Source organism: Gracilinanus agilis, chromosome 1, assembly GCF_016433145.1.
Source record: "Gracilinanus agilis isolate LMUSP501 chromosome 1, AgileGrace, whole genome shotgun sequence".
Lineage (NCBI taxonomy): Eukaryota > Metazoa > Chordata > Mammalia > Didelphimorphia > Didelphidae > Gracilinanus > Gracilinanus agilis.
In genome coordinates, this window is record NC_058130.1 from 128143509 (window position 1) to 128162649 (window position 19141).

The 19141-nt window shown below is 36.1% G+C and overlaps 1 pseudogene; it reads right to left on the reverse strand.

The window, feature by feature from the left end:
• Nucleotides 1-770: 770 nt before the first annotated feature.
• LOC123248473 lies at nt 771-18409 on the reverse strand (annotated as a pseudogene).
• Nucleotides 18410-19141: the final 732 nt, after the last annotated feature.

Here is a 19141-nt window from a genome sequence, read left to right on the forward strand (position 1 = left end):
AAATTTAAAACCTCTTATAAAATCATAATTTAAATTTTCAAGGCATCAAAATCTCCAAGGTTGTACACAATTATCAAGATAGAATAAAACTTAAAAGACATGTGCTCCTCCAGAATACATAATAAATGGTACATATAACAGCACTGTTTTTATACAGTAAAAATGAAACCTTAAATAAATTAGGAAATACAAGTACCAGATAACAAGCTATACAGTCAAAAACCTCATAAACAGAATTAATCTAGCAGCCAAAACTTCATTAGCTTAAAATGATTCAGTGCAACAGAAAAATCAACAAAATAAACAAAATTAATTCACAAAACTAATCAGCAAAATACAGTAAGATACAGAGTCTTTTAAAAACAGAAATAAAACTTATTCAGTTCTGAGGTTTAAAAGTCCACCCCTGGTTCAATTCAAGGTTCTTCTAATTGAGATCTGCTCTGAGCTTAAGGGGTTTTAAAGTTCAAAGTTCCCCTGAGTTTCAACTTTAATAATCTCAAGAAAGTTTGAAATACGCCATGCGGCCCAATTGAAGAGTAACCGCTAGCCAAGCTAGGGAAAAGCTTAGGTCAGTATTTAGAAAACCACGTGGAGAGATTGTGGGCAGGAGTCTAGGTCAGGCTTTAGAAGAAACACGTGGAGTGCTAAAATGGAGTAAAAGCGTCTTTCAGGTTAAAAGTCAGTAACAAGAGAGCAGAGGGGGTGTGGGGGGGCAATACTTCCCAAATCTTAAGCGGCAGCGGCTGAAGCAGTCTCTGAGATCAAACTCAAATTGGCTGTGGAGTCGGCAGCAGGAGCGGTAGAGGGGGTCTTCCCTGGCGGGGCTTGGGATTCACCAGGCAGTCCAGGAAGCCAGGATCAGGAGTCAGGAAGATCGGTGGAGGCGGCAGCAAGAAACCCAGCATTCGAACAGTGTGGGTAGAAGCCACCAGGCCCTGGGCACTGGGAAAAGAACTCGCAGGCCAGTGGCAATTAAAACCATTGTCCCCTTTCCCTGAAAAGCAGCCTTGAGGCTGAGGAGAATAGGGAGAGGAACAAGAATGGAAAAAGAGCAGCTCTGAGACTGCAGGTCTCAGAGTCGCATGGCTTGGTAGGCTATCTGAAAAATTGAGAGTCCAAATTCCAAACTTCTGGTTGCCATAAATGTAACGATCAAAAATGATAAAGGCTGATATTATGAGGAAAAACAATGTTTTAATTAAAGCCATGTTGGTAAAAATAAATTAGACCATGTGCCTGTAAAAATTCAAATTGCCACCAGTCCCCATCTTGTCTACGTAGCCAAAAAGGTTGTCTCAAGGTCGGCCTCCGAATTTAAGCTGTGCTATACGTTGGAGATGTTGGAGACATCACCACTTCCAAAACTGGAAACCCATTGAATCACGGAAAATGTAGTCTCAAAGTCCCCCACATGTCCACAGGAAGTTTGTAAAATACTTTTAAATGGGACCTCCTGAATTCCAAACAACACAGAAGTAAATGGCATTTTTATCATAAGTCCTTTGGGATAGTTTTTTGGATCGCTGTATTGCTGAGAAAAGCTGTTATTCACAGTTGTTCATTCCAAAGTATTCCTATCACTATACAATGTTCTCCTGGTTCTACTTATTTCATTCGGCTTCAGTTCATTTAAGTATTTCCAGATTTTTCTGAGCTCCTCCTGCTTGTACCTTTTTATAGTACAGTAGCATTCCATTACAATCATATACTATAACTTATTCAGTGATATCTCCTCACTTTCCATATCTTTGCCCCACAAAAGAAATGTTTTAAATATTTTTGTTCATATAAGTACTTCCCTTTTTAAAAAAAATCTCTTTAGAATATAAACCTAGTAATGTTATTACTGGGTCAAAGGGCATGTACTGATTAATAGCCCCTTTGGGTACAGGTACAAATTGTTCTCCTGAATGATGAATCAGTTCGCAACTCCCCCAAAAATGCATTTGTAACCTAATGTTCCCACATCCCCTCCAAATTTTGTCATTCTCTTTTTCTGTCATTCTAGTCAATCTGAGAGGTGTGGGGTAGTGCTTCAGAGTTATTTTAATTTGCAATTCTATAATTAATAGTGACTTAGAGCATTTTTTGCATGACTATAGAAAGCTATAATTACTTTGTTTAAAAACTGCCTGTTCATGATCCAGCCATTCTGGCTGGCAATTTGGAATCATGCTCAAGGGGCTATAAAAGAATACCTGCCCTTTGATCCAGCCATACCATTGCTGGGTTTGTACCCCAAAGAGATCATAGATAAACAGACTTGTACGAAAATATTTATAGCTGCGCTTTTTGTGGTGGCAACAAACTGGAAAAGGAGGGTATGTCCTTCAATTGGGGAATGGCTGAACAAACTGTGGTATATGCGGGTGATGGAATACTATTGTGCTAAAAGGAATAATAAACTGGAGGAGTTCCAGGCAAACTGGAGAGACCTCCGGGATCTGATGCAGAGCGAAAGGAGCAGATCCAAAAGAACATTGTACACAGAGACCAATACACTGTGGTAAAATAGAATGTAATGGACTTCTGTACCAGCAGCAATGCAATGACCCAGGACAGTTCTGAGGGATTTATGGTAAAGAAAACTACCCACATTCAGAGGAAGGACTGCAGGAGAGGAAACACATAAGAAAAGCAACTGCTTGAACGTATGGGTCGGGGTGGACATGATTGGGGATGTGGACTCGAAATTACCACACCAATGCAACTACCAACAATTTGGAAATTGGTCTTGATCAAGGACACATGACAAAACCAGTGGAAATGTGCGTCGGCCATGGGTGGGGGGAGTGCAGGGGGTGAAGGGGAAAGTAGGAGCATGAATCAGGTAACCATGTTAAAAATGATTATTAATAAATGTTAAAAAAAAACTGCCTGTTCATATCCTTTGACCATTTATCGATTGGACAATAACTTGTATTCTTATATGTTCAACACATTTCTCTATGTATCTGAGAAATGAGGTCTTTGTTATAGACTAGACTTGTGAAAAAGTTTTGTACCATTATGATTACTTTCCTTCCTATTTACCCTGTTTAGTTTTTGACCTTCACATTCCCAATTTGCCCTTTTCTATCAGTCCCACCTACCTTGTCTTATCCCTTTTCCCTTTCTATTGTCCTATAGGGTAAAATAGCTTTTTATACCTAATTGATTGTGTATGTTCTTCCCTCATTGAGCCAATTCTGATGAGAATAAGGTTCACATGTTCTCCTTCCCACCTCCTCTATCTTCCCCTCCATTGTGAACACTCTTTTCATGCTCTTTTATGTGCAATAATTTACCCCCATTCTATTATCCTTTTCCCTCTCCCAATACATTCCTCTTTCTCATGTTCTCTTAGTATACCATCATATCATCTGCAAAGAGTGATAGTTTCGTTTCCTCATTGCTACTTTAATCCCTTCAATTTCTTTTTCTTCTCTAATTGTTAGCATTTCTGGTACATTATTAAATAATAGTGGTGATAATGGGCATTCTTGCTTCCCTCTGGATCTTACTGTGAAAGCTTCTAGCTTATCCCCTTTGCAGATGATACTTGCTAATGGTTTTAAATCAATACTCTTATTATTTTGAGGAAAGGTCCTTTTATTCCTATATTTTCTAGTGTTTTCAGTAGGAATGGGTATTATATTTTGTCAAAGGCTTTTTCTACATCTATTGAGATAATTATCCAATTTCTATTTGTTAGTTTTTGATATGGTCAATTATGTGGATGGTTTTGCTAATATTGAACCAGCCTTGCATTCCCAGTATAAATCCCACGTGGTTATTGTGAACAATCCTTGTGATAACTTGCTGTAGTTTTTTTTTTTTGCTAGCATTTTATATACAATTTTTGCATCTATGTTCATTAAAGAGATTGGTCTATAGCAGTGATGGGCAAACTACGGCCTGAGGGCCGGATGTGGCCCCCTGAAATGTTCTATCCAGCATGACATTATTCCTAATCTGATGAATACAATGAGTAAGATACAATACAATGAAACTTCAAAAGAGTTGCCTTAGAAACAGACTGACAGATGAGCATTTCCTTTCCTTTGGCCTCCTCTTTAAAAAGTTTGCCCATCACTGATCTCTTGTTTTCTTTTTCTCTTTTTGGTTTTACTGGCTTGGGAATCAGTATCATATTTGTGTCATAAAAAGAATTTGGTAAGGTCCCTTCTTTGCTTATTTTGTCAAATAGTTTTAGAGTATTGAGATTAGTTGTTCTTTAAACGTCTGATAGAATTCATTTGTGAATCCATCTGATCCTGGTGATTTTTTCTTAGGGAGTTCCTTGATTGTTCAATTTCTTTTTCTGAGATGGGATTATTTAAGTGTTCCATTTCCTCTTTTGTTAATCTAGGCAATTTATATTTTTGTAAATATTCATCCATTTCACCTATATTGTCATATCGTTATATAATTGGGCAAAATAGCTCTTAATAATTGCCTTAATTTCATCTTCATTAGAGGTGAAATTGCCCTTTTCATTCAGGATACTGTTAATTTGATCTCTTCTTTCTTTTTTAAATTAGATTAACTAATACTTCATCTATTTTTCAAAGAACCAGCTCCTACTCTTATTTATTAGTTCAATTATTCTTTTACTTTCATTTTTATTAATTTCGCCTTTGATTTTTAGGATTTCCAATTTGGTCTTTGTCTGAGGATTCTTAGTGTTATTTTTCTAGTTCCTTTAGTTCCATGCCCAGTTCATTGATCACTTCTTTCTCTTTTTTGTTGATATAGGCACTCAGGGATACAAATTTTTGACTGAGTACGTAGCTTTTGGCTGTATCCCCAAAATTTTGATATGTTGTATCCTCATTTTCATTCTCCTCAATGAAATCAGTAATTGTTTCTATAATTTGTTCATTAACCCACCAGTTTTGAAGAATTCAATTATTTAATTTCCAATTAATTTTCATTTTGCCTCTCCATGAACCCTTACTAATTATAATTTTTATTGCTGAAAAATGATCTGAAAAAGTGGCATTTATTATTTCTGCTTTTCTGTATTTGTTTGCAATGTTTTTATGCCCTCGTACATGGTCAGTCTTTGAATATGTGCCATGTACTGCTGAGAAGAAAGTATAGTCCTTTTTATCTCTGTTCAGTTTTCTCCAGATATCTATTAACTCCCATTTTTCTAAAATTTTATTCACTTCCCTCACTTATTTTGGTTCAATTTATCTAGATCTGATAAGAGAAGGTTGAGGTCCCCAACTAGTAGAGTTTTATTATTTATTTCTTCCTTAAGCTCCAATAGTTTCTTCTTTAAAAATCTGGATGCTATACCATTTGGTGCATATATGTTGAGTACTGATATTTCTTCACATTCTATACTACCTTTTATCAGAATGTAATTACCTTCCTTATCTCTTTTAATCAGATCTATTTTTGCTTTAGCTTTGTCAGAGATCATGATTGCTACTCCTGCATTCTTTTTCTAAGTTGATGCATAACAAATTCTGTTCACGCCTCTTACTTTTAACCCTGTGTATGTTCACTTGCCTCATGTGTGTTTTTTGTAAACAACATATGGTGGGATTTGGTTTTTTAAATCTACTATGCTACCCATTTCCATTTTATGGGTGAGTTCATCCCATTCACACTCACAGTTATGATTACCATCTGTGTATTCCCCATCATTTTGATTTCCTCTTTTAATCCTACCCTTTCTCCTTTCACTGTTTCCCTCCACACTGGTGTTTTACTTTCAATCTCCTCCTTTTCCCCTCTCTTATTTTACTCCCCTTCCCACCACCTCCCTTCTTATTCCCCTCCTATTTCTTTCTCTCTAAGGTCTTTTTATCACCCCCCCCCCCAATTTTTCCCTCCCTTATATTACTCCCCATTCCACACAACCCTTCCTTAGTCCCCTTTTACTACTCCACAGGGAAAGATAGGATTCTATACCTCAATAAATCTGGCTATTCTTTCCTCTTTGAACTAATTCCAATGAGAGAAATGTTTAAGTATTACCTGTCCCCTTCTTGTAATAGTATTCTCCACCTCACAACACATATGCCTCTTTACGTGGCATAATTCACCCCATTTTACCTCTTACTTTGCATTTTTCTTAGTACAATACTCTTTTTCCCCTAATTTTTTACATATCAACTTATACAGCTTAATACCACACCCTCTGCCTATTTATATATCTTCTGTCTACTTTGACAATGATTAAAAAATTTTAAGAGTTATAGATATCATTTTTCCAAATAGAAATATAATCAATTTGATCTTATTGAAGACCTTAAATTTTCCTCTTTCATATTTACCTTTTAATAGATCTCTTGAATTTTGTATTTGGACATCAGATTTTGTTTAATTCTGATCTTTTCTTAAGGAATGCTTGGAAATTTTCTATTTTATTAAAGGTCCACACTTTCCCCTGAAAGCATATAGTTCTCTTGCCTTCCAGAATGCCATATTCTAAGTCTTGTGGTCCTTCAGTGTGGAAGCTGCCAGATTCTGTGTAATCCTGACTGGGCTCCATGATATCTGAATTGTTTCTTTCTGGCCTGTATTTTCTTCTTGGCCTATAAGCTCTTGAACTTGGCTATAACATTTCTTGAAGTTGTCATTTGGGGATTTATTGTAGGAGGTGAACTGTGGATTCTTTCAATTTCTATTTTACCCTCTTGTTCAAGAATATCAGGGCAGTTTTCTTAGATAATTTCTTGTAATATGTCTAGGCTTTTTTTGGGAGGGGGTCATGACTTTCTGGTACTCCACCAATTCTCAAATTATCTCTCTTGTATCTATTTTCTAGGTCACTTGTTTTTTTCAATAAGAAATTTCAGAGTTTCTTCTATTTTTTCATTCTTTTGATTTTATTATTTCTTGATGTCTCATGAAATCATTAGCTTCTACTTGTCCAATTCTCACCCTCTCATGTTGCTTCTGTTTTTTGCTCTTTTTCTTCATAGAAATTTTCCAGGGCCAAGAACTTTCTTAGCTACAGTTTACTCATTTTCCCACTCAAGGATTGGAGTCTTGCAGGTTGTTGCCATTTCTGTCTTAGCTTCTGGCTCACAGGGTTTTGCCTGGAGCTCTGAACCTACTTCCAGGGTCCGGGATTTCTAGTGGTAGATCTGTAGTGTTTGTTGTTAGTGTAGCATGGTTATCTTCACTGCCACTGCCATTGCCACTGCTAGAGAGACCCAAGTGCTATTAAGCTCTGAATCTCACTGCCAGGGCCTGGAGCATTTAGGGGGTAGGTATTTGATGCTTTTTTGTTACTATAGGCCCCCACCCCACCCTAGAATCCCAAGGTTGCCCAGGTCCTGCCTCTGTGTCTGGAATACTAGGTTGGGGGGAGGAGGAAGTTTGGTCAGCCTGAGCTTTACCTTGTGCAGTTTTTCCCCCTTAAAGCATGGAAATCCACTCTTTCTGCAAATCTTTCATGTTGTGTTTAGTGGGAGATCCCCCTTGCTCATCCTGCTTTGACTTATATCCTTTTGAGACACTTTTTAGTTTGGAAGGATTCTCAGAGCAGTTTCAGGATTTCCCTGCTACTATGCCATCATCTTGGCTCCACCCCTCCCCAGTATTTCAACTTTTGACCCCACACTGATTCTTTAACAAATTAAGCAAGTGCTAATCATTTTACACAAAAACAATAATTTCCCAATTCCAGGAAAAGGAATTACTCTAATACAATTTCATTTACCTTTACATCACTGTCTTATCAAATATTCTGTAGATTACTGAAAGCCAAAATCTTAACTGCCCCACCATCTATCACCCACAGAAACTACAGAAATTCAGTTCTGTCAGGTTCTTTTTGATAATGATATATAAGAATATTACCCTAATTATCATCAAATTTTCACTTGCATATTAATTAAAATGCTACCCCCAAATGTTCTCAAAATTAATTATAAATAATGAAAGATACTGTGAAACAGCAATGCCAAGGCAAATAAGAATTCTAAATAAACTGCAGGACAACACAGTCTATAATTCCCTAGCTGTGGTTAGGTATCAAATCCGCAAAAATATAATAAATTTGTGAAGGTCAATGCTTACCTTTCCCTTCAAATTTGACTATGAGCAGAACTCCTAATGCCATTGCAACATTTGATAGGAGACAAGATGATACTTTCTGGCTATAAGACAATTGGTTATATCGAGGTTCTATAAAGAAGTATGGGATGTAGACAATAAAGTAGAGGAAGCCTCCTGTGGTAGCTGCTAAATTGGCTGCAGATTCAGAAGAAATAAAAAGAAACAACTCATGTAACATCAAATGAACAGAAAAAAACCTTCTTTAGGTATATATATTTAAAATGAAGACTATATAGTAGGTGAAAAAATGTTACTAAACAAAGAAAGATCTTGATGTTTCTGTTTTAATAAGTTTACAAAATTCATTTTTAGTGTGTCAATGATATATAATTAATGGAATTTAAAAAAACTTAACCTATTTAAGAAACTTACTATTCCCTTTACATAACATTAGACTATTCATTTGCTTAGATGACTTCCCTTAGTGATAGCATAAAAGGACTCTGCACTAACTATCATTCCCTTGGTCTCATCTCTAATCCCACCAGCTCTAGGAGTATCTTTTCCCTCTGCTAACAAACTTGCTTAGATCATCTGTCCCTAAAAAAAGCTTTCCATTATCCCTCCTACCTCCTCTCAAGTTATCACCTTAAATCTCAACCTCCCCTTATTACCTAATATTTAGTCTACACTGTATGACATCACTTGTTCACTACCATTCCTCCAACTAAAACAATATCTCTGCTTCTATCGCCCTACTGCTCCCTCTTTCCAAAATCACCAATGACCTCTCCCCTTCCCACCAAAGTTTTTATAGCACTTTATAGTTTACAAAGTATCTCACATGATTCTCAAAAAGGCCTTGTCGGGTAAAGAAAACAAGTCAAGTTATCCTTTCCACACTGCAATTTTCCTCATCATAATTTTGCTACATCACCAGTTAGTATAAGAAATTAAATGGGAATTGGTGGAGAGTTTTGGGGAAGCCACAGACAATATGCAAAGGCCAGTGGATGACACAGAAAAAGTTTAGAAACTTAGAAAAGCATAAAATATATTATTGTATATCAACATATTTAATCTTTTAATACCAAAAATATAATTTCTTTTTTAAAGTAAAAATAAAAAAGTCAAAGGTTCCAAAAATGACACAAAAGACAAAAAGAACATGAAGGCTTGAAAATGTAGAGAAATCTTAACATTGAACTACATATAACCTATGACAAAATACTTAAGCCAAATTTTATAATAAGGTACAGTAAATACTCCATAAAAGAAAATAAAAAAATTGGTCACAGGAATACCATGCTCCTAAACCCCTGGATGTGGAAGAGATAACTGTACTCTAGTTTCATTTTACAAAAGAAAAGACAGTGGCTCAAGAGCTTTGCCCATGGTCACATAGCTCATTTTGGCAGCTAGGAATCAAATCCAGGTACAATGACTTGATCTAGTTGTTTTTAAAATTATTGTAAACTTAATAATGAACACCAATACAATTAGCCAAATTTGTTCCCAACTCTTTACACTTAAATTATTTTAACACAGCTTAACTTTTCACTGATTTCAAATAACTATGACATTTCTGTGTCAATTACCATTTAAAAAATATGCTCATAGTAAGTATATACTTTTCTGGTTCTGATTTTTCTATTTGCATTATTTAATAAAGCTTCTTTAAGATTTAATCGTATTTCTCATATTTGTGAATCTTAATTACACCATAGTGTAATTACATTAAAAATAGCTCAATATATCTAATCATTTCCCTACTCTTGGAGCATCTGAGACTTCTTAATTACCAAATTTAATAGCTTTTAAAGAAGATTTTATTGCTATTTACCATTTCTTATATCATCATATTTATACCACATATCCTCTCTCTCCCTTTGTGGGAGAGTCATCCCAAAAAATCAAGTAACATTTTTAGAAAAGAAAAAAGATTAGCACAACTTATCCATATATTGAAAAGATCTGAAAACATGTGCATTGTGTAACACTGGTGGCCCTTCTACCTCTACAGAGGGATAGCTTGGTGAGTGTCTTCTCATATTTCTTCATTCAAGTCCTGTTTGATCTTTATAATTTTGTTATATTTACTTTTGACTTTAATCATTATGTTTATTTTGTTATTTTCTTGGCTCAGCTTGCTTTACTCTGCATCAGTTCATATAGATCTTTCCATGCTTCTCTGTGTTCTTCACAAACATCACTTTTTATAAAACAGTAATATTCCATTCCATTCATGTACCATAATTTGTTTAACTATTCCCCATTTAATGGGCATCTACTTTGCTCTTAATTCTTAGCTATCATAAAAAATGCTATGCTCAGTATTTTGCAGTATAAGATACCTTTCTTCTCATTGATGGCTTTTTTGAGGTATAAGACTAGTAATGGAGTCTCTAGTACAAACATTTTAGTCACTTTATTTGCATAATTCTAAATTACTTTCCAAAACAGTGGTCACTGTTTCACAGCTCTACCAACATGTATTAGTTTGTATCATTCTACAATCCTCAAAATCTCAGGATTGTTTTAATTTAATTTTTCTTATTATTAATAATGTGGAGCATTATTTTATGTAGTTATGAATACTTTTTTCATTCTTTTGAGAACTATATGTTCATATTCTCTGATCACTTTTCTGTTATAGTTTTTAATGTCATAATTTCTCGATTTTCTATAGCATTTGGGACTATTAACAAACTCTTGTTTTTCAGCACTCCTCTTTTGGTTTCTGTGATACTACATTCATCTGGTCTTATTTTTATGATTTCTTCTCAGCACCTTTATTGATTCAGCTTTATTCTCTTGTCTTTTAAGTGTGGATATCATAGCCTCATGGATTTAAAATGGAAGGAACTTCAGAACTTCATTTTATAGATGAGGAAATAGAGATACAGAATGGTTAAGTGGCTTGCCTAGGGTCACACAAGTTAGTAAGGTCTGAAGCAGAATTTGAATGTAAGTGAGGACATGACCAGCCTATATCATGAATTTACTCAATAGGTCAAGTCCCAGGAGAGTTAGGACTATTTGACTAGTGATGAAACTAATTTAAAATATTAGAAGGAAAACTGAATAAATGGCTACCCATGTAGTAAGATAATAATGCTAATATTTATCCATGCAATGTGTGACTTCTCTATAATGCACATACTTATTGATACACATGTTAAGTACTGCATACTTCTGGTATACTGCTGTCTTAACTTTATTGTTCAGGCTTATTTGCTTATGTGTTAGTCTCATGCATAGGATAGCTACATTAGTCTGTTAATAATGCATAATTTCATTGCTTGTTTGTGTACAAATTACTATTTTAGATACTTTATTATTCTAGATATTATTATTGCTGAACTATTAGGTATATTGCCCATTTTCTTTGAAAATTCATGTACTACTATGATATGTGTATGTGTGTATATATATATGTACTGCTGTAACTCAGATCTAAAATCACTCTAATGGTCTATCAAGTAATGCTTTATACTGTAGTATGTCTATTACATGTTCTGCTGGTGTGTCTGCTGTGAATAGCTCCCTGAATGATTTCCTGGGTTGTTGGGTTAATCATCTTTGGTCTATTAAATTCTAATTTTATTTTGACAATCATTCCACTGGTTCTGTTTCTGTGAAAGTGTTTGAGAAACATGAACAAAATATTCACATGTGTTTTACTTCAATAGTGTCTAGTCAATGATTTGTTCTAATTCTTTCTTCCTTCATATAGTATTCCCATTGAGTAGCACTGTACAACTTGGGACATTTCTGATTGACACTTTTTTCATATTACTCTCTTGATTATCCTTCTACCTGTCTGAATGTTCTAAAACTCCTTTCCTAGATCTTCGAGTATGTTCAATCATTTTCAGTTGTGTTCACTTCTTTGTGACCCTATTTAAGAGTTTTCTTTTTTTCCCCCAGGCAACCAAAGAGCCTTTATTAACTTCTTGCTTTGGCCCAGGTCCTCAGTTTATAGCTCTAACACCACAGGACTTTGGTGTCATTGGTCTCTGCCACCACTTTGCCATCCACAGTCCTCTAGGTACTAGTCTTACAGATACTCTGCAAGGAGCTGCTGCCATCATCCAAGACATGCATAAGATTGAAGTCCTTCTTATTCTCCAGCTATTGATAGGTGTTTATCTCTACTTCCAATCTGTCCTCAGTGTTGAGCAGGGCCTCATATTTCTGTGCCTGGCATTGCCCCTCTGCATGAGTCTACCCCCAGATCTGCCTCAAGGGATATGAGGGCTGTACTAATCCAATCCTTCTGTATAGCATAGTAGGTCTCCACCTCCCTCATGCTCTCTTTCAAGATCGTTTTTAGACTTCAGAGCAGGTCCAGGATCATCTATTTCAGCTCAGTGACACTGTTTCAAGCAGCTTCCACCTCCTCAAGTCTTTTATTGATCACCACAGTGTTCTCCTCAATATGCTGGGCCCAATACTTATCAAGCTCTTCTCTGTTTTTGAGCCAGAGCATTATTCTGGGCTTGGATATCATATATGACCTTGTTCAAGTCTTGAGACTTCATAAAGTCTACTTCCACAGTCAGTCCAGAGCTTGAAATTTGGACTTTCAGAGAATTCACCTCACTTCATGTGTCTTCTTCATGAAGAACAGTTCTTCCTTCAGGGTTTCAATGTCAGTCTCAAATTGCAGCCTGGTTATATTGGTGTACCAATGATCTTCTGAAGGCCATAAATGTTGCTTTCTACAGACTGTCTCATGGCTAGCCCTGCTTCATACTTGACTGTGAGGTCATCAACAGTCAGATGAGCATTATCAATATGTAAGGTGATTCTGTCACTGTCCACTGAGTTTGCAGAGATCTGTGCCTGTGGCTCCTCAAGGGTTTTGAAAGAGTAACTCCACTCTCTGGTTTGAGGTCCCTTTTTGTCCATATCCTCCCTGATTTCCCCTTCCACTTTGCAATTCTCAGTCTCTAGGCTTTGCAAATGATCTAGAGAGGAGGCAAGGTGGTGGTCCTGGATGATCTCCTCCCCCTGGATCTTCACACCCCCCCCAATCCCAGCCAGTCTCTTCTTCATACCCCCAGATCCCCAAATCCATGGAAGCTGGTGTATCAGGCCATGGAGATTTGGGAACCAAAACCACCAGCACTGGCATAGATGCTGGCCTTACTGCTGGGCCAGCCAGATCATGGCTGGGCTCCTAGTAGAGAAGTGAAGGAACAGATAGTGAAGCTCATGTACCCTGAAGAGAAAAGGATGCAGTCCAAATAGTCAGACAAGTGGGTGAAGGGTGATTTTAGTTTTGTTGGCAAATACACTGGAGTGGTTTTTGTTGTTGTTTCTTTCTCTAGCTCATTTTACTGATGAAGAAACTGAGGTAAACAGGATTAAATGACTTGCCTAGGATTACACAACTAATGTCTGTTATATCTGAATTTAGGTCTACCTGACTTCAGGCCTGGCACTCTATCCACGGTGTCACCTAGGACCCTCTTCCATCCTTGACATGCTGCCTAACTGGCAGTACTCTAAAGTTCTGCTCTGGGAATTATGGGAAGATGGTGGCTTAGACACAGCAAAGCTCCAGACCTCTGAAAATTCTTTAACAACAATCAAGGACAAAGTGCTTCAAGGGAACAGAAACCAAATCTTGACAACAGAACAGGGCTGGAAGATCCTCCTGCTGAACCCAACTTAAAAGGTACATTGGGGGGAGGGGATTTGAGGGGAAAGGAAGAAGGAAGAAGGAAGATCCCAGGTCCCTTAATCTTATCAATAGGGCAGATAAGAAGTCTTCAGAGGACAGGGAAGCTCCAACACCCCTCCCTCATAGATTGCAATGAAAGTAGTTGTAATCTGTCTTTAGCTTTTAAAGTTCTGTTCTGGGCCTTCTTCTCTATAATCTCTTAAGGAATTTATCACCCATAGGTTTAATTATTACTTCTATACAAATGTCTTGGAGATCTACATATCTAGCCCCAGACTATCATCTGAACTCTACTTTCACATCACTCCTTGATTATTGTATATTTCAAACTGAATGTCCTAGGGACATCTCAAATTCAACATGTCCAAAAAGAATTAAGCCACCAACTTGCTCATCTAATGAACTTCCTTATTTCTGTTATAGGCACTACCACTCTTCCAGTAATCCAGGATCACAATATTGAGGTCTCTGACCCTACACCCTCACACATCCCAGTAAGTTGTCAAATCTTGCCTTTGCATCAGTTGGAAAATGACTAATATTTTCATAAATTTGACTTACTTAGTTCTTTATATATTTGAGCAATGAGACTTTTATATTTGCTATAAAATTTCCAGCCCACCCTCACCCCGACTGTCTACTTTCCTTCTAATCTTGGTTGAGTTGGCTTCTTTTGTGTTATTTAAATAAGTTCTGGGGTTCCATTTAGAGGTATTTGGGGCTCATTTGAGCCTTAAGCTATGTAGATATATGACAAACTTCCTGTGGACATTTAAGAGACTTTGGAAACTATTTCCCATGATTCCTCTTGTAAAATGGAGCAGACAGTAAGTGTGATGGCATAAGAGAATGATATAAAAACTCCTGGGGATCATTGGGCTCACTCTTTTGTATGAGGCAGTGAGGTGGGCGGAAGCTAACTGGCGGACGGTTTGAAATAGCTCTCAGCTAGGTGCGCGGTCTTATATATTTTACCAACACGGCCATGGTAATTAAAATATTACTTTTCCTTTTAATATCAGCTTTTATCATTTTAAAAAATAACAGTTTGGTGAACCAGAAGTTTGGAATTTGGACTCTCAATTTTTCAGATAGCCTACCAAGTAATCTGAGAGCATTTAGAATCCTCTCCAGAGCTATAGACATGCTTCTGCCGGCTTTGAGATTTTCTTTTGAGCAATTTTTTGAAAGAAAAAAATGGCTTTAAATGCCACATTTTTGCTAGCAGCATTTTGTTAAGCTGCTTCAGCCAGTTTGAGCTGCTTCCATCAGAACCTCCCTGGCCTGGTCTTAACTTTTGTTAAATTGCTCCTATCAAACACTGACCACTCGAATACTATTTTTGACTCCTGAGAACTCTGCCTCTTTTCTTGACTCCTGATCCCTGGCCTCCACATCTGCTTTCCTGCCGACACCTGAGTCCCGGCCGTTTTGAGTTTGATCCCAGAGACTGCTTCAGCTGCTGCTGCTTCAGACTTGGAAAGTATGCAAAGACCCTTTTTTCTCTCATTTCACATACCTGGGACTTTACCAGGAGTGTTTCCTCTTAGACATTAATGACTTTTACTCTGAAAGAAGCTTTTACCCCCAGCAAGCCCTCCACATGGTTTATTCTAAAGCCTGACCTAGGCACCCCGCCCATAATCTCTCCTCCACATGGGAAACCTGACCTAAGCTTTTCCCCAGCTCAGCTAGCGTTTACTCTTCAAACGGGCCACATGGCCTATTTCAAACTTTTTTGCGATTATTAAACTGAAACTCAGGGGAAAAAAATTCACCCCCGAACTATATATCCCTTAAGCTCAGAGTAGAGTTTGGTTATAAGGACCTTGAATTGGACTAGAGGTGGATTTTAAAACCTCAGAACTGAATGGGTTTTATTTCTGTTTAAAAAGTCTCTGTATTTTATTGTATTTTGCTGTTGTGAATTAATTTTGTTATTTTGTTGATTTTTCTGTTGCACTGAATCATTTTAAGCTAATGAAGTTTTGGCTGCTAGATTAACTTCTTTTATGGTTTTATTTTTACTCCCAAATAGTGAACAAAATGTATTAGAACTGGTGAAAGAGGTTTTTTTTTTTTTTTGACCGTATAGCTTATTATCTGTTACTCATATTGTATTTCCTAATTTACTTAAGGTTTCATTTTTTTACTGTATCAAAACAATGCTGTTCTCTGTACCATTTATGAACATCTTAAACATTTTAAGTTGTAAATAGCCTTATGAATGCTGGATTTGCCATCTCAACTATAGGAGCACATGTCTTAAACTTTTATTCTATCTTGATAATTGTGTACAACCTTCGAGATTTTGATGCCTTGAGAATTTAAATTGTAATTTTATAAGAGGTTTTAAATTTTACTTTAGATGCCTAGTACCCTTCTGTATAAATGATAAGGTTTTATATATTTTATTGTGAAGAATTATTGTCTTAAAGGATAAGGTTTTATATATTTTATTATGAAAAATTGTTGTCTTATGTATATATATTTTTAAACATGAAGCCAGGAGAGCTCCTGTATACTTGTGTTAGTCTATATGTCTTAGCCTGCTTTTCTATCAGAAGGATCTAGAATTCTTAAGGATAATTTAGACCCATAAGGTTTTTTTTTTTAAATCAGATTTCTTTTTAGACTCTGCCCCACAATTGCTATGGAGGCAGTAACAGAGTTTGTTGAGAAGATATCTTAGCCAAGCTTACTGCACCTGTTGAATTTGTGACAAGTATACAAATTTTTTTAAAGCATCATAGCAAGTAATTATAACAATGGGTTGTTTACTATTGTCTTTGAATGTGTTAGAAATTATGGTACTCTATTTGAATGTACATTATGAATCTGCTATTTTTAAAAACCCATTTACACTCACAGTTCATGCAAAGGCTTAACAGGAAATCAATCTCATTTTTGGGTGAAAAACCTTTCACTAGCTATTTATTTTTTGATTTTTAAAACATTCTTTTATTTTTCTTCCTCACATGTGCAATTAAATGTGTTCTTTTCCCCCATTTTTTTATCCTTGAGAGCACTGTATTTTTTCCCTGAATTTATTTTTAATTTCCTTATTGCTTTTCCTTTTAAATTTTTTAATTAGAACAATTGATTTTTTCCTTTTTTCTCATTTTGTGTCAATCCTTTTTTTATTTTACAGTGATACAAGCTTAATGCAAATATATTTGCTATATTATTAATGCATACCTGAAAAGCTTGAGACTATGGTAACCTGCCAATTATTGATAAATATGGTGGGACTGTGATTTAATGTCTCTCTGTCTAATTCCAGGAGAAGTGCTAAAAAGAGCCACAAGGTCATGGAGACTGACTGAGAATCTGCAAAAGTGCCAAGGAGCAAAAGGCCATGCAGACCATGAATTGAAGAAGTTCTATGCCAATACTGAAGGGTTTGAAGCTGGTGTTGAGTTTTGTAGTTGTAGTTTTTCTAACACTTTAGAGACCAGACTTCCCCTTAACTTAAATTCCTAGTAAAGCACCTAAGATTGGCTATCATTATGGCTCATTCCCTGAGAAGGTGCAGACAAACCAGACCAGGGAAAGACATTTCCCTTATTTCTCTTATATATAAAATGGCAATTTTCTGTAGTCCTGGCCCTGAATGGGTAATTGCAAACTGCTTAAATCACTTTAATTGGGCCTTGATACAAAGGCCTGTTATAAGTTTATTTTCCTTACATTTTTTGCACATTTTACATTTCATTCATAAGTTAATTTTTTTCTTCTTTATTTGAATTTTCTTCTTTTTTTAATTATTTCTTTTGCCAATTGATTTCATACAACCCCATGACTCAGCCATGCATCCTTAGCTGACCTGAGGTACTCTCTTCAGGGGAGAAATGTGTTATTTAAATTTTCCTCAGGGGAATGTGTGTTAAATTTTTATAATCATAATGTCTATATTAAAATCTATAATGTAAAAACATTTTTTTAATTCTTTTAGGAGTAATTTTAGGGGGGTAATATGTAATTCTCAGAAGGAGATGTATGTTTTATAATCTATAATGTAAAGTTTAAATTCTTTTGAAAGTAATTCCAGGATAAGAATTTTGCCATCTCCCCAGAATCCAGACAATGAACCTGTTTGGTGAAGACACCATGAAGACGCCTGAAGAGCCTTCTCTGGATCATGAAGATCCAAATTTGAACTTTGGGGTGCAGTTAATTTGAACTATGGGGAGTTTAATGAGTTGAATGCATTTGTTTTGAATATACGCTCTTATGCCAATAGGGGACTGCCCCAGATTGGCTTTTTGTCAATGTGGCTAGTTTTTATCATCTTTTCTTTTATCCCCAATTTCCTGAAATTTACAAGTTGACTGTGTTTATAAGACCCACTAAAAAAGACCAGCCTTTTTTACTGGATCTGGGGGGGGGGGGGATGTGCTATTTAAATAAGTTCTAGGGTTCCATTTAGGGGTATTTGGGGCTCATTTGAGCCTTAAGCTATGTAAATATATGACAAACTTCCTGTGGACATTTAAGAGACTTTGGAAACTACATTTCCCATGATTCCTCTTGTAAAATGGAGGCAGACAGGAAATGTGATGACATGAGAGAATGATATAAAAACTCCTGGGGATCATTGGGCTCGCTCTTTCGTATGAGGCAGCGAGGTGGGCGGAAGCTAAATGGCGGGCAATTTGAAATAGCTCTCAGCCAGGTGCGCAGTCTTTTATATTTTACCAACATGGCCATGGTAATTAAAATATTACCTTTCCTCTTAATATTAGCTTTTATCATTTTTAAAAATAACACTTTTGAACAAAACCTTTTAAATTTAATACAATCAGAATGATCCATTTTACATCCTATAATGCCCTCTATCTCTTATTAAGCCACAAATCCTTCCCTTATCCATAGATCTGACAAGTAAATTAGTCTATACTTCCCTAATTTGCTTATAGTATAAAGTTCTATGTCTAAATAATGTACCCATGTGGACTTTATCTTGGTATACAGTGAGGGTTATTGGTCTATTCCCAGTCGCTGCCATACCATTTTCCAATTTTCCCAACAGTTTTTGTCAGATAGTGAGTTCTTGTCCCAAAAGCTTGGATATTTTGGTTTATCAAACACTAAATTTCTGTAGCCACTTATTACTAGATATTGTATATCTAAATCTATTCTGCTGATCAGCCATATTAACCAGTATCAAACTGTTCTGATGATTACTGCTCTGTAATACAGTTTGAGGTCTAGTACTGTTAGCATACCTTTTTTCATTTTCTTTTTTCATTGATTCATTTCTCCTCATGTTCTTGAATTTTTGTTGTTCCAGATGAAATGTTTTTATTTGTATAAAATATTTTTGGCGATTTGACTGGTATGGCACTGAATAAGTAGATTAATTTAGGTAAAATTGTCATTTGTGTTATATTGGCTCAGCCTATCCATGAGCAATTGACAATTTTCCTATTCTTTAGATCT